Source organism: Ahaetulla prasina, chromosome 1, assembly GCF_028640845.1.
Source record: "Ahaetulla prasina isolate Xishuangbanna chromosome 1, ASM2864084v1, whole genome shotgun sequence".
Taxonomy (NCBI): Eukaryota; Metazoa; Chordata; class Lepidosauria; order Squamata; family Colubridae; genus Ahaetulla; species Ahaetulla prasina.
Genome location: NC_080539.1, coordinates 58,898,380 through 58,913,429, shown reverse-complemented (window position 1 = coordinate 58,913,429; position 15,050 = coordinate 58,898,380). Strand labels below are relative to the sequence as shown.

The window sequence follows — 15,050 nt, the reverse complement described above, 5'->3', positions numbered from 1 at the left end:
TCCACAGAGGGGTTCAAACAAGACAGTTTATAGTCCTGAACTGGATGGGGGAGAAGGAAAAGGTTCAGCATAGCCTCAGCCTAGAATTTCCCAGTGTATATCTGTTAGAACAGTGATTCCCAAAGTGTGAGCCGCGGCTCCCCAGGGAGCCGCGCTATCGTCATGGGGGCGCCGCGGAATATCTGCGCCCGCTGGGTCTGGCGCTGATGCGCCATTTCTGGGGCGTCTGGTGCGCATGCGCAGTTGCAGGTCGGATTTCCGGGGGAGCCGCGGGCGAAAAAGATTGGGAACCTCTGTGTTAGAAGGTTATAGCTTTACTCTGGTGAGATTCTGTCAATTAGGTGTAAGCAAATAAAGAATTGAACTCAATTGGATATCTCAACTGAACTCAATTGGATATCACTGTGTCGTCTTTAGGCTTAGGTCTCATTGTTGAAGTTTACCATAGTTTGAGGTGCCTCAGACATAAAATCTCAAAATTGATAATTTGGTAGGAGGAAATAGCTAGAAGCATAACCATTGTTTGAAGCTTATTCAGGGAATGGGTTTTGAGCTTGAGAACTCTATAGTGCCATTAATGGTCCACGTACAGTTATTGATAAATTTATTTGTTTTATTTGTACCTTACCATTTTGCCAACCCGAGATTAATGAAATTGATAGTTTATAGATAATAAAGCCATGGTTACTAGTAGGTTCACTTTCTATGCACCCATTAGTTCTTGCTAATCACTCCCATCCACATAAAATATATGGTATATGAATATTTAGTTATCCCTGTTGTGATATTGCCTCCATTAAACTATAGCCAAATAACACTTTTTAATCATTGCAGATGGCAGGCATATTAGAACTGGTTTATGGCTTGGCAATTCTGATGTCCTCTTTATGGTTCTAATTAGAAGACCTTCATTACTTTTGTGAGTGTTGGAAACCTATGTATGAGAGGAGAAGGAATTTGATTCATCAATAAACAAATTTCCTTATTGAGATAATAGTTCTTTGACAATCCAAGTACTATATTTATTAAACATGACATAAACAGCTCATGCATAAAAGCACAGGAACAGTTAGTCAGAACAATCAAAATTTGTATTTTCCACATGATCCATATTTGTATGTGTATTTTCCATATGATCCATCCCAATTAATTTCTGTACTATAGCTTTGTATCAATTGCAAATCTGAGGCTGTTTTCAAGGTTAGTCCTATTTAAGCTCATTGTTACAGTTCAGTCAGAAAGTATTGTCATATAACTCATTGATTTGTACACTGGGAACTGTATGATAGAAAGTAGGAAAAAAATGTTTCCATCTTAGTTGGTGCTGCCCCATTTAAGTTCTGTGAATCTGTGATCACCCTTCATATGTTTGCAAGCTGATATATTGGAAAGGCTGTGGTGTTAGAGGAGTTAAATTAACTTACTGATAGAGTTTGTTGTCTTGCATGTGGATTACTTTATTGGCTGCAAGGCAATGTTGTTCTTCATGCAAGAAAAGACAGTGGTTCCCTTGCTGGTAACATTCCTAAAATATGGAATCTGGGAAGATACATTATTGTTAGTCAGATAATGCCTTGTCAATGTTATATTGTTATATAATGATATATTGTTTACAGCAGCCATGCAGATGAATGAGACACATATCACATCATTCCCATATATCTTTATCAGGTGTAAAGAGAATGCTGATTAATAGCTGGATAACTCAAACTAGTATGTAGTAATTGCCAAATAGTTTTCCAGATTTACAGGCAAATTTCTTTCCAAACCATGCCTTGAAATGTTAACAATAGAATTTGTTTCTTCTCGCATGGAAAGCTAAATATATACTAGATATGAGACAGCAAGATATAAGCCAATGCAGTGTGTTTCACTATGTCCTGCATGAGATTACTTCCCTGCTATGCTACTGTTGATTAGCTCTGTTCTGTGGGTGTGATACACTACTGAGTGATTTCATAGACAAAAGAAACCATTATTGTTGAAAGTAACTCCATAGAACTAATTTTTCTCCTTAATTGTATTATTCATACTCAAAATGAATCTTGGCTCCAATGTTTCCACAGTGAACTGGCCAATTGATTTCCCCACTCAGAATAGCTAATCTGTACCCTGCCATGTAGTACTACCACTTTAGTTCCTATCAAGACAAATTCCTTGTGTGTCCAATCACACTTGGCCAATAAAAATTCTATTCTATTCTATTCTATTCTATTCTATTCTATTCTATTCTATTCTATTCTATTCTATTCTATTCTATTCTATTCTATTCTATCAAACTGATAGAACTCAAAGCAAGGCAAGGCAATTTGGTGACAGATCACAAACTGAGCCAAAATCTTCACTGTAATTGACTGTTAGTTTTCATCTTGTTTAAATTTAGCTCTCTGTATTTATTCACTATGCACATAAACAAATCCTTTCCCCATGTACCCTTCATATGCCATTCTTGGAGCAGCACACTGGCAATAGCAATTAGAAATATGTGGGCGCCATCATTGGGGGTGGGAGGACATCAACACTTAGGTGTACATTAATGTCAACTGCCAGGAAAACGAGATTCAGACAGTTCAAATGGGTGTAGATATTAACTTCAAGCTTAAGCTCTGTACAAGAATCTGAACTACTAACAGCCAAGGGAAATTAGCGGGAGATAAGAGTAGAAGGAATTCAAAGTAATCTGGACTTAGATTTTTTGTGGGCGTGAAGGGACTATGACTGATGACACATTTGACTCGTCCCTCGAGCTCAGCTTTGTCGTATCTTAGTGATTATCATATTTTCCAATATTAAATTGGAGAAACTCTATAATCATTTAGATCTACCCTCTCCCACCCATGGCTTGTTGAGGTAGGAAAAATGCTATTAGTTTATACTTGTTCCCATTCCTCAAATGCCAATTCTTTGTGTTTCCGCCTGTTTCTCCCTAGACCAGGGGTCTGCAAACTTGGCTCTTTTAAGACTTGTGGACTTCAACCTTCCCTGGCTGAGGAACTCTGGGAGTTGAAGTCCACAAGTCTTAAAAGAGCCAAGTTTGCAGACCTCTGCCCTAGACTATTGAGAAACCAAGTTCTTGTGAACAATGGAACACTTCCTTTGAGTATTCTAGCCCTGATATCCACGGCAAAGGAAAAACAAGATCCAGGGCAAAAGGGATGAAATAAATTCCAGAACCTTTAAAAAAAATGTCTATATTGCTGTTCTGTTACCGTATTATGGGAGGTATAATCTAATACATTTTAAAGGTACAAGATGAGACAGATACTCCTAAATGTGTTGCATGGATTAGTTAAATGAGTCTATTATTAATCATGAAATGTTCTTCAAGACATAGAGAAACTGTAATTCTATTCTGCAAAAAATGATTTTAGAAAGTAACAATTGAGGAAGTTAAGCCAACTGTTAGATACAAATTTAGTTGCGATAATGGGAAATAGATGCCACTCTGAACTTAGTGTAAACTGTGGATTTATAATTGTCATTTTCTATATCAGCATTAATTCAGAAGTGGATTAATTACAATAGAGTTTAGACATTGGCGAGTTTTGGCAGGTGCCTGGCAACTTTCCTTAGGCTCAAAACTAACTGGGTGACCTTGGGCCAGTCACTTTCTCTCAGCCCTAAGAAGGAGACAATGACAAACCACTTCTGAAAAATACCTTGCCAAGAAATCTGCGAATAAGATTGAATAAAAGAAAAAAGAAAAAAAAACCTTTGAAATGAGGGGAATATATTCTGTTTCTGTCTTCCAAAAGTTACATTTTACACAATGATCAGTTAATAATATGCTGTAAAATCTAAAAGATTGTCTTGAAGAACATAAAAAAATCAAATCAGTTTTTTGGGTTTGCAGATTTTTTTAGCTAATATTTTTAAGTAAAAGAAAAGGCCATACTTCATTCTTGGCTTCAGTACAAACGTGGCAGATGTCCAATGAACCTGACATAAAGTGTAACCTGAATTCATCATTACCTGACTAAATTATTCACCTTCCTTATATAAGTTTTTTTAAAAACTCATTGCATCAGCATTTCCTTCCAAGAACATTTTAAAGAAGAAATGACAGATTTGTTTTGCCTGTGTTGCCCTATTTCTCCAAGTTGATTAACCAAATACTAAACAAGTTTCCTCCTTTTTAAACTTTTAAACTTTCAGTAATTACTGTACAACAAGTGAAATACAAACAAGTGATCTAATAAATAAATAAAGCCCTTGTATAGATACATCAAATACTTAATATACTAACCCTCATAGCCAGGGGTGAAATGTAAAATTTGTTACTACCGGTTCTGTGGACGTGGCTTGGAGGTGGTGGTGGGTGTAATGTGACTAAGTGGGCGTGGCCAATTTTTTTTTAAACTTTTAAAAGCATTTTTCTACAACCTCTTTGGCTTTATTTTTTTTAAAAAAGGGTTTTAAAAGCCTGTGATGATCAGGCAACTCAGCTGGGATTGCCAGAGGACAAAAAGCTTCTAAACGGTTCTGATGATCCCAGCTGACTTGCCTGATCACCAGAACCTTTTAAAAACATTTTTTCTACAACCTCTTTGGCCAAAGAGGTTGTAAAAAAATGCTTTTAAAATCCTGTGATGATCAGGCAACTCAGCTGGGATCACCACAGGAGCCTTTTAAAAGTTTTTTTTTACAACCTCTTCAGCTGAAGAGGTTGTAGAAAAAATGCTTTTAAAGGGTTCTGATGATCCTAGCAGAGCCACGCGATCATCAGGTTTTTGTTTTTTTTACTTTTAAAAGCATTATTTTGGCCGAAGAAAAAATGCTTTTAAAAGTAAAAAAAAAACTCTGATGATTGCGCAGGTCAGCTGGGGGGGGGGAAGATTTTTGCTACTGGTTCTCCAAACCACCCACCCCCATCGCTACTGGATTGGGAGATCCAGTCCGAACCAGGAGCATGCTCATAGTCACTTACCTACCAAAAAGTCCTGTTGAAATTCATTGGACTGGCTTAGTGTTCTGCAAGTCATTAATCTAACTAGAGGTATTTAAATATGTTCTTAATACTGTTTAAATATTTTAATTCTGATTTAGGCAACAGGCACTTGATTTAAATTTCACCTTATCTGTGAAGCTTTTATAGCTAAAGAACAAATTTATCTCTGTCCATTTCCTCCCTAAGAATGTCCTCTAAGAATGTAACAAGTTGTCTTGAAAAATCAAAGTATTAGCTGATAATTTATAAGTTATGATAAATAAATTAATTTATAAATGATAAGTATTATTGCTATTACCAGTAATACAGTAAACATCAATTATTTCAGAAATTATTATTTAGTTCAGCATTTTTCAAATTGGGATTGGCATCATCTTGCTACTTAACACATAACAGGTGGGTGACTGTAAATTATGTAATTATTATGTAAATTAAGCTCTGTGTGTATTTTCTTTCTCATTGCTAAATAACATTTCCCCCCAATGTTCAGGACATTCCCATATATCTAAATATAACACCTCTTTGCTATTCAATCTCTATGTGATTACTTATTGGTTCACATTAGTTTTAATGACCTTACTCCTTCAAGCAACCATAATATTCTTCAAGCTTATGCAGGGATCTGAAAAAAAAAGGTTCTGAAAGTCTTTTTTCATAAATAGGGTAGAGGTGGTTGTCATGCATTTATCAGACATCCAAAGAATTATTTACTAATCGATCAAATAAATAAATAAAATATATACATAAATTGTACAGCATCAGGCATCCAACCTATCAGTCACACCGCTGAGATAAAATACATATCTTTGCAAGACATAATGTACCAATCCCCCACCCATAAACCTCTCTAAATATTTCAAAATGCAAAGCACTTCTTTCACCTACATCCATTGTGGAGGGTTATTAGGACCAGAAAAGATATGCTGGTCGGTTCTATGTGCCCCTAGGTTGCACCTGTTCTGTTGTTGTTAGTTGCGAAGTTATGTCTGACCCATCACGACTCCATGGACAATGTTCCTCCAGGCCTTCCTGTCCTCTACCATCCTCTGGAGTCCATTTAAGTTCATGCCTACTGCTTCGGTGACTCCATCCAGCCATTTCATTCTCTGTCATCCGTTCTTCTTTTGCCCTCAGTCTTTCCCAGCATTAGGCTCTTCTCCAGTGAGATCTGTTCTACCCATAACTTAAAATGTATTGAGAAAAATAGATTTGCCTATTTCAAAGTCTTTAGCAATCTCTTGGTTTTTCAGCAATTTTTCAGGAAGCAGCATTAGTCAAAGTGAAATCTAGGTTGGAATCAGATTTGCCCCACTATGAAGATAAAGTGGAAATGGACAAAGTGGCAATTTTTATCCCTGGTTTCTATGTTTTGAGGTCGTTATCCCTCAGTCCTTCACTGCTGGCAAAATGCCACTGTGTGGTAGCCTGGAGTCTGCATTAGTATTACATATGTTTGCTGCCTTGAGTTACTTGTAAAAATAATAAAGGCAGGATATTAAATAAATAAATATTTACATAATATTCATGTAGAAAATGTATTCTAAAAATGGACATTTATAGCTATTCAGGTAGTTCTAGACTAACGTCCACAATTGAGCTCCAAATTTCTGTTGCTAAGTGAGGCAGTTAAGTCAGCCTTGCTCCATTTTAAGACCTTTCTTGCCACAGTTATTAAGTGAATCACTGCCGTTAAGTTAGTAACACGGTTGTAAAGAGAACCTGATTTCCCCATTGACTTTGTTTGTCAGGAAGTTGTGAGAGATGATCACATGACCCCAGGGACACTGCAACCATCATAAATATGAACCAGTTGCCAAGCATCTGAATTTTGATCATATAACCATGGGGATGCTGCCATGATAGTAAGCAGTGGTGGGCTGCTAGGGGTTTGCAGGGGTTCGGGAGAACCTCTAGCTAAGATTCTGTGCAATTTGGAGAACCCCAAATTCCATTCCTGGCTGGCCCAACCCACCCTGCTCTGTCCCTCCCAGGAGTCCCCACGCAGCCCATTTTGGATGCAGGTAAATGCAGGGCACTTGGGGAGGGCAAAAAACGGGCCATTTTCACCCTCCCAGAGGCTCAAGGAAAGCCTCGGGAGCCTCGGGAGGGCAAAAAAGACCCCCCCCACCATGGTGCGGGATGTGCCCACCATAACTAAGCCATGCCCACCATGACCATGCCCACCCAGCAACCGGACAGAGAACCCCTTGCTAAAATTTTTGAAGTCCAACCCTGGTAGTAAGTGTGAAAATTGGTCATAGGTCACTTTTTCAGTGCCATTGTAACTAAACGCTCACTAAACAAATGGTTGTAAGTTGAGGACCACATGTATCTTGAAATTTCCTCTGAGAGTGGGTAGAATTTAAAAGAAACATCTGGATGGGTTACCTTAGACTAGCATTTTGAAACCTTGGCAACAAGGAAAGCTGCTGGTTGAGGAATTCTGGGCATTGAACTTCACCTGTCTTAAAGTTGGCTAGGTGGAGAAAAGATGTCCTAGAGCAGGGGTGAAATGCTCCCGGATCAGACCGGCTCGTGCGATCCGGTAGCGATGGCAGCTGCTGGTTAGGAGGACTGGTAGCAAAAATCCCTGGCCCCGTCCTCTTCCTCTGCTGAGCCACACCATCAGCAGAGGTTGTTTTTTTTTTTTTACTTTTAAAGGAAGGTTTTGCTTCAGCATGCCTTTAAAAGCAAAAAAAAAAAAGCCTTTGAGGATCCTGCCCCTCAGCTGAGATCGGCAGAGCCTTTAAACTTAAAAAAAAATATTTAAAGGCTACTCTGTGAATCTCATCTGAGTTCCTCATCAGCAGAACTTTAAAAAACATGTTTTCTGTAGAAAACATGTAGAAAACCTCCTTTTAAAAGATTCTAAGGCACTTACCTGATTACTGATCGACCTCATGGCTTTTTTCCCAGCCAGAAAGCCCCAGTTTCATTTTCAGCACCAAACAGAACTAATCTAATTTAGGTAATCTATTTCATCACTGAGTGATTAATGCTGGCTGGCTTTCCTGGCTGAGGAACTCTGGGAATTGAAGTCCACAAACCTTAATAATAAAATAAAATATTTGTGCAGCTTTCTGAGATTTGGTGTGTTTCTGTAGTGTTTCACTCTAACTACACAAACACACAAAATCTCAGAAAGCTATATGTGGTATTTTGTGTGTGTGTCAGTTGTGTTATGTTGTGTGTGTGTAAAGTGTGCAAGTTGGTTTTTAAACTTTTTGTGGCTGTGTGAAGTGTGAAGTGTGAAGTGCAGCTGCTTTTACATTGTGTGTGAGTCAGTTGTGTTGTGTTGTGTGTGTGTAAAGTGTGAAAGTTGATTTTTGGTACCTCTTATTGTTTTTTTTATACTTTATTATTTTTATTATTTATTGTTATTGGCCACGCCCACCAAGCCTTCTCACCACCAAGCCACGCCCACCAATTAAGCCACGCCCACAGAACCATAGGGAAAATTTTTAGATTTCACCCCTGTCCTAGACAGATTAGGGAAAAAAATGCTTCAGCTCTTCAAATTGAGGATCGGATAGAGTTAAGGGGTGGACATGCAGAAGGAAACAAAAACTTTGAAAAGACATAGATGACCATAATTCCCAGGCTGAAGTGGCCACGCTGCCTTTCATATCCAGAAGGGAAATAGAGAATTGAATCTTATTTTAGCTAGACATGGGACAATATTTTCCACCGTACCTGAATATTATGCCTGTCACACACACTCACTGCTACTTTCTTTCTCTCAGTATCTGCTGCTCAAGTGCCAATTTCTCTCTGCCTAGTGACATGAATGGTTATACTTTTGAGCTTTTTTTAGAGGCTCCTGGTTATTTCTGAGCTGATCAAATAAGAGTCTCATGGGACACTTTGCGGTTGGTAGATAAGGATAGCCTTTCCACGCATATTGAATCAGTTGCTATTGTAATTGCACAATGGGATTCTAATTTACCCATTGTACAATTTGTAGGAATTTCCTGTTAATAATTTTCATATAGTGATGGAACAATCTGCATGTAAATGGTGATATCTCCCTCACTGGAGGATTTCAAATGGGTCTGGATGGCCAGCTGTTGGAGATTGTTTAGTAGATTCCTGCTCTGAGCACCCAGTTGTGCTGTCCTATAGAATCCTTTCCATTTCATACATTCTGTAATTCTGTAGGAATTGCACTCAAATATTTGGGGATATTTTCCTTCAATAACTATGCATTTCTTTGTTTATATAAGGGTGAGGTGCTTAATTATTTGCCTAGCCCTGATCTTAGTGTTGCAAATCACCAAATCTACACTTTGCTCTTACACATTTTTTTCAATAATTTTAATACTATTAATTCTAGCGATATTAACTTGAATGGGTATAAGTCAAAAGATAAAATATGGCTGGAACAGGTTTTATTTTCTTATTCTTCCTGTTTGGGGGCATACCTTTCTCATGTTATTTGTTAATACAAAAAGTGTAAGATATTGATGCAATCTACCCATGAGCCAGCATCTTCCCACTAATTAAATGTAAGCTTCATTTTTTTTATTTTATCACACATCTAACTAATGTGGCACTAAGGCTTTCAACATTGTTATCAAAGCTCAATTTTCCCCCCCACATATACATTATTCATAGTAGCTGACTTCATTACTGGAGCCTTTGTAGTGAAAGAAATTTCTTTACATTCTAATATGGATAACTTCCTTATCTATTTTACCAACTTCTTTTTATCACAGAAAGTATTGATAGCCAAGATAGATCAAGGAGAATTAATGAGCTGCCTAGTAAACTGAGCTGTTCTGGAGCCTAAAATAACATAATGTTCCAAGTGGCTTATGATAAGGGAGGTATCAGCATATAGTCTAGAAGCATATCCTCCTTCAAATACTGACTGACTTTGTCAGTTAGATATTAAATAGGAGAGGATAGTATCCTTCCTTCCTTCCTTCCTTCCTTCCTTCCTTCCTTCCTCCCTCCCTCCCTCCCTCCCTCCCTCTCTCCCTTAATTATTCTGCTGTCCTTATATAAACTTGGCTACTTCAGAAAAGAAAATGAAAGTGTCTCACCGTCAATACACATATACACACACCCACGTACCCACATTTATAAAATAATTGTGGGTCAGAGGGAAATAACCTACTTTTCTCATTATCTAAAAGTCAGCATCCTTTAGGATTGCTTTTACATTGATCTGAATAGTAGCTTTGCCATTTATATTGGAAAGAAATAAAAGAAATTTATATTGGAAATAGTCAACAATGACTTTATATGCTATAATGAGAGGAAAGCTTATCATAAGGTACATGAAATGTTATTTCTTTTGGCACTTTTATTTTTATTTAAATAAAATAAAATAAATAAATAAAATAAATTAGCTTGAATTTCCTCAAGCTTACCTCTGATTGTATTATTTTAAAGCTGTAGGTTTAGTAACATTGCTAGAAAGCCCACAAAAGCACTTCTAAACATTCCTGTATTATGTGGGTTAAGTATAGAAACTTCTGGCTAACATGAATCTTACTTCAGGGCACTGTCTGCACGAAGCAAGAATTTTCATTTTAAAACATCACACTATATTTTATGTTGCTGAGTTTTTTGTTGCGAAAGTATAAAAAAAATGCAAATTATGCCCTTGCACTTCAGTTACACATAGTTTGTTATTCTTTCAGTCAGTTAGAGGTAAGCTTGTAAATGAGAAAACTATATTGCCTGAAAACTAAATAAGAACTTTAAATAAGTTTTCTAAAGAGCAATCAGAAGGTATTATAAACTGTACTGTTGTTTTTGTTTCCTGAATTAAAAAGCCTTAGCTGCCAAGCTGATATGTTATTATTCCTTACAGAACTTTTTCCCAACTCTTAGAAAAACTAGGCACATTCCAATTTCTATCATTAATAGTTTCCCCCTCAAATAATATAGTATATTTGATTAAAAATATTCTCTCTCAGATCCCATTGCTTTTGTCTTTGAAAGCATAAAGGGAAAATGCCAAGCCATAAAAGCTCTATAAAACTCTATACTGTATGTATTTGGCTGAACTAGGAATCTACAAACATTTTTAATAAAAAAAAAGAAAAATAATACAAGGAACCTTTGATTTTTAGTGTACTTGAAATGTGAACTCTAATTAAAATTGACGTAATAGTAAAGGGTGCTTGAACAGCACATTTTTAGTACAAGTTTTCTTTTTTCATTTATAGAACATCAAGAAAAAAAATATCCAGGAGGACTTTCAAGGACAATTGTCCTTACTGAACTAAGCATGGACTTCTGTCCTTTCCCATGCAATAATTTACTATAGAGCTATATAGTTCTACAAAGCTATATTTCAGTTATAGAAACTATAGTCTATCGATTCATGAATGAATCTATTGATTCATTCTTAAAGAAGCTACTGAAAAATACATTGAGGATCCACCTCCATCAAGACCTAAAGCACTTGGTTTACTTTTCATTTGAAAAGTAGTCCTTGACTTACAACAGTTCATTTAGTGCCTGTTCGAAGTTACAACACTGAAAAAAGTGACTTATACCATTTTTCACAGTTACAACCTTTGCAGCATCTCTAGGATCATGTGATCAAAATTCAGATGCTTGGCAAGTGGTTCATATTTATGACCCAAGGTCACATGATCATCTTTTGCGACCTTCTGACAAGCAAAGTCAATGGGGAAGCAAGTTTCACTTAACAACCGAGGCAAGAAATGTCGTAAAATGGAACAAAATTCACTTAAGAAATGTCTCATTTAACAACAAAAATGTTGGGGTCAATTTTTGTCATAAGTTGAGAACTACCTGTAATGCACTATTCTGCTCAGTATGTTAACCCATCTACTATAGTCTGTTCAATTCAGCTTTGATCATGGACCACCTTGAGTATGATTTCCAGATTTGTACATTACACTTTAAGGATTCAGAGCAATTAGAAGAGGTTGAGAGATGATTAATAAGGAATTAAGACATTCTTAATTTCTTAAGAATTAAAAAATTGCAAGCTTCCTACAACAAACCATGTGAAGAGAGATTGAAGGAATAGAGTATAAAATTGAAAGAAGGTGACTGGGAGGGATATAACACTACTCTTTAAACATCTGAAAGAATGTCACCTAAAAAAGACCAAGACCTGTTTTCTTTCACCTCAGAGTACAAAATTTGGAATGAATGGATTTAAGATATAAAGGTAAAGATTTTCTCTGTCCTGTCTTGTCCAACTCTAGGTATGGTGCAGTGGTGGATTTCATTTAGCTTTGCTACCGGTTTGCATGCGTGCCACTTCTGCACATGTGCAGAACATATTTGATGACATCCAGGGAGGTAGGTGGAGCCTCCCACTGCCACTGCTACTGTTTCCCCTGAACCGGGATGAACCAGTAGCAACCCGCCACTGGTATGGTGCTCATCTCCATTTCTTAGCCGAGGGACCAGCAAGGCTCTCACCTTCTTACCAAAGTGATACCTATTTATCTACTTGCATTTGCATGTGTTTTAACTGCTAGGTTGGCAGAAACTGGAGCAAGTAAAGAGCTCTCAACCTGTCACATAGTTCTTGGAATTTGAATCTAGGCTGTCAGTTTTTCTGTTGATAAGCTCAGCATCTTTAACCACTGAGCATTGTGCCCCATGGATTTAAGATATAGAAAGGGAGATTTTAGGCTTAACGTCATTAAAAAACCCTTTCCTTTTAATGGTAGGTCTATGGTGAACTCGGTTATCCTATGGTAGGTTATGATGAACCAGACTAGAAAGCCACCTATCTGGGATTTGGATTCCAATATTGAATAGTGATTTGGGCTTAATAGCCTAAATGGCTTCTTCAGATGTTGTAATTTCTGTCAGGTTTTGTTTTTAACTAATTCTGTGCATGGACTAACAGTCATTATGATTATAGTAGAGATGGAGATGATGATAATAAGTATACATATAAATACCACATCTAATCCTCACTACAAAAATCAAAGCAACACATTTCAATTTAAATTTACTTTAGGCAGACATCAAAAGCAGTATTTTCCCTCAGGGCTGAAGTCCAGCAGGTTCTGACAGGTTCTGGAGAACCGGTAGTGGAAATTTTGAGCAGTTTGGAGAACCATTAGCGGAAATTTTGAGTAGTTTGGAGAACCGGCAAATATCACCTCTTGGCTGGCCCTGGAGTGGGTGGGAATGGAAATTTTGCAATATCCTTCCCCCAGGAGTGGAGAGGGAATGGGGATTTTGCAGTATCCTTCCCCGGGAGTGGGGTGGGAATGGAGATTTTGCAGTATCCTTCCCCTGTCATGCCCACCAAGTCACGTCCACAGAACCGGTAGTAAAAAATTTGGATTTCACCACTGCTTTCCCTGCCAAAGGAGTGCCTGCTCATCTGTCTGTCTGTCTGTCCATCAAAGCAGAAAAAAGGCAGGCTGCATTGCTAGGTTGGTACAGGTATTCTGTCATTTGTTTCTAAAATAAAGTCATTACTGTACATTTTAAATCAGTGTTGCTATATTTAATAAATACACAGATGTATCTATTAGATTTAGTGGAATTAAATTTTAGGTAGAGTGCATTTTTTTTAATTTCTAGTCTTTGATAGAATTGCTGTAACATATGTGTAAACAGTTTCTTTCAAAATAGGAGATCAGGGCATCCGTAGGACTATATAGTTCAGTCTAAACTTTTGATGCCACCAGTGCACATTTTTTAATTGTGCTCTTTCAGTAGATACTGAATTCCCTCTTAATGCCTTGCTTTCCCTCTAGTTCATCATTTATATGTTATAACAGACAGACATAGTGTTGCGCATAGTATTACTCCTCGTTAAGTTAACAGTTATGGAGAATTTGAATCTGTACAATCCTACAACCTGCTAATGTGATATTTAATGAGGAGACGTCAGTCTGGAGAGAGGTAGTCAATATAAATCAGTGTTTACAAAGTGTGATTAACTCTGAAATATTTCATCAATGCTCTGGTCCCAGGCATACTCTATGCTAATTACTAGAATCTGTGCATGTTTCAGGGGACGTTTTGAGGCTCAGAGTGCAGCAAACATGGAGCAGCAAAATTGCAATTATGCCTGGGCTGTCTCTGATGGCAATTTATGCATTTGGTGTGATGACCTCCCACTTCCCAAGAGAGCAATAAAGAGAATGCATTTTCATTAAGATACTAATGCACTTAATCACAAGGGGAAAGGGTTAGAAAGTAACAAAATACTTCTAAAGCAAGATGGGGAAACACTGTTGGGGAAAAGCATTTTTATTCTTCCCATGAAGTACTTACCACCACAGACTGCGTCTGCTGAATGTAACTATGAATGTCCAAGACAGTAAGAATACATATATTAGTCAAACAATTATATTCATCTTAAAAAAAACCGTTCCTCTGCTTGAATTAGCATATGATATCGAAACGGAACACAAGAAAACCTCTCCTAAAGCAGACTGAAGCTCTAGCAAGTGCAGAATTTTTCCCCCCTACTTCATAAAGTCAGCTGCTTCCAGGAATTCCTTAAACAGAATATCATATCAAGAAAAGGTTCATGCTTTTTGGCCCCAAGAGGTGATAGTCAGTTGTATTCTGCCTCTCAAACCTAATTCTCTCTTTTCAACAAAATGTAACTTAATAAAAAGACATTGATAACTCTCTTCTTCTTGAATGCATCTTGGCCTTTTTAAACAAATTAAGCAAATATCACCATTTTATTTGATGGCAGTGAATTCCATAAGTTGAATGAAATTCTTCCAATGTTTGATTCTGAAGTCTAGAAATAGGAAAAAAATTCTCTCTCTACTTTTGATGATTTTATTTTTGCTTTTTAACTATATAGCCCTGTATGTCGTTTTATAAGTCTCCGAAGCTTTAGTGAATTTCTTTTTAAGAATTCCACCATGAATTCTGGCTGAAGCAAATTTGGGTGCTATATTCACATCAAACCCTTGGGGAATAAAAGGTTGCAGTTGCATACAATAGCAAAGTGCTTAAAATGTTTAGGTAGGATAACTCTGCATTTACTATTTTGTAGAAGAAATATGCTAAGCAATACCTCACTTAAATTTTTAAATTGTGTCAAGATATGTGGTTTTAATATTCTGCTTTTGTAGTTTTCTTTAGAATAAGATACTGTTTGCAAAAACAAAATAAA

The 15,050-nt window shown here is 37.0% G+C and overlaps 1 protein-coding gene across 6 annotated transcripts in view; it reads left to right on the top strand.

The window, feature by feature from the left end:
* The window catches only part of ESRRG (estrogen related receptor gamma), a 545,400-nt gene that overhangs the window by 388,553 nt on the left and 141,797 nt on the right, over positions 1 to 15,050 (top strand). The gene's annotated exons all lie outside the window — the stretch shown is intronic.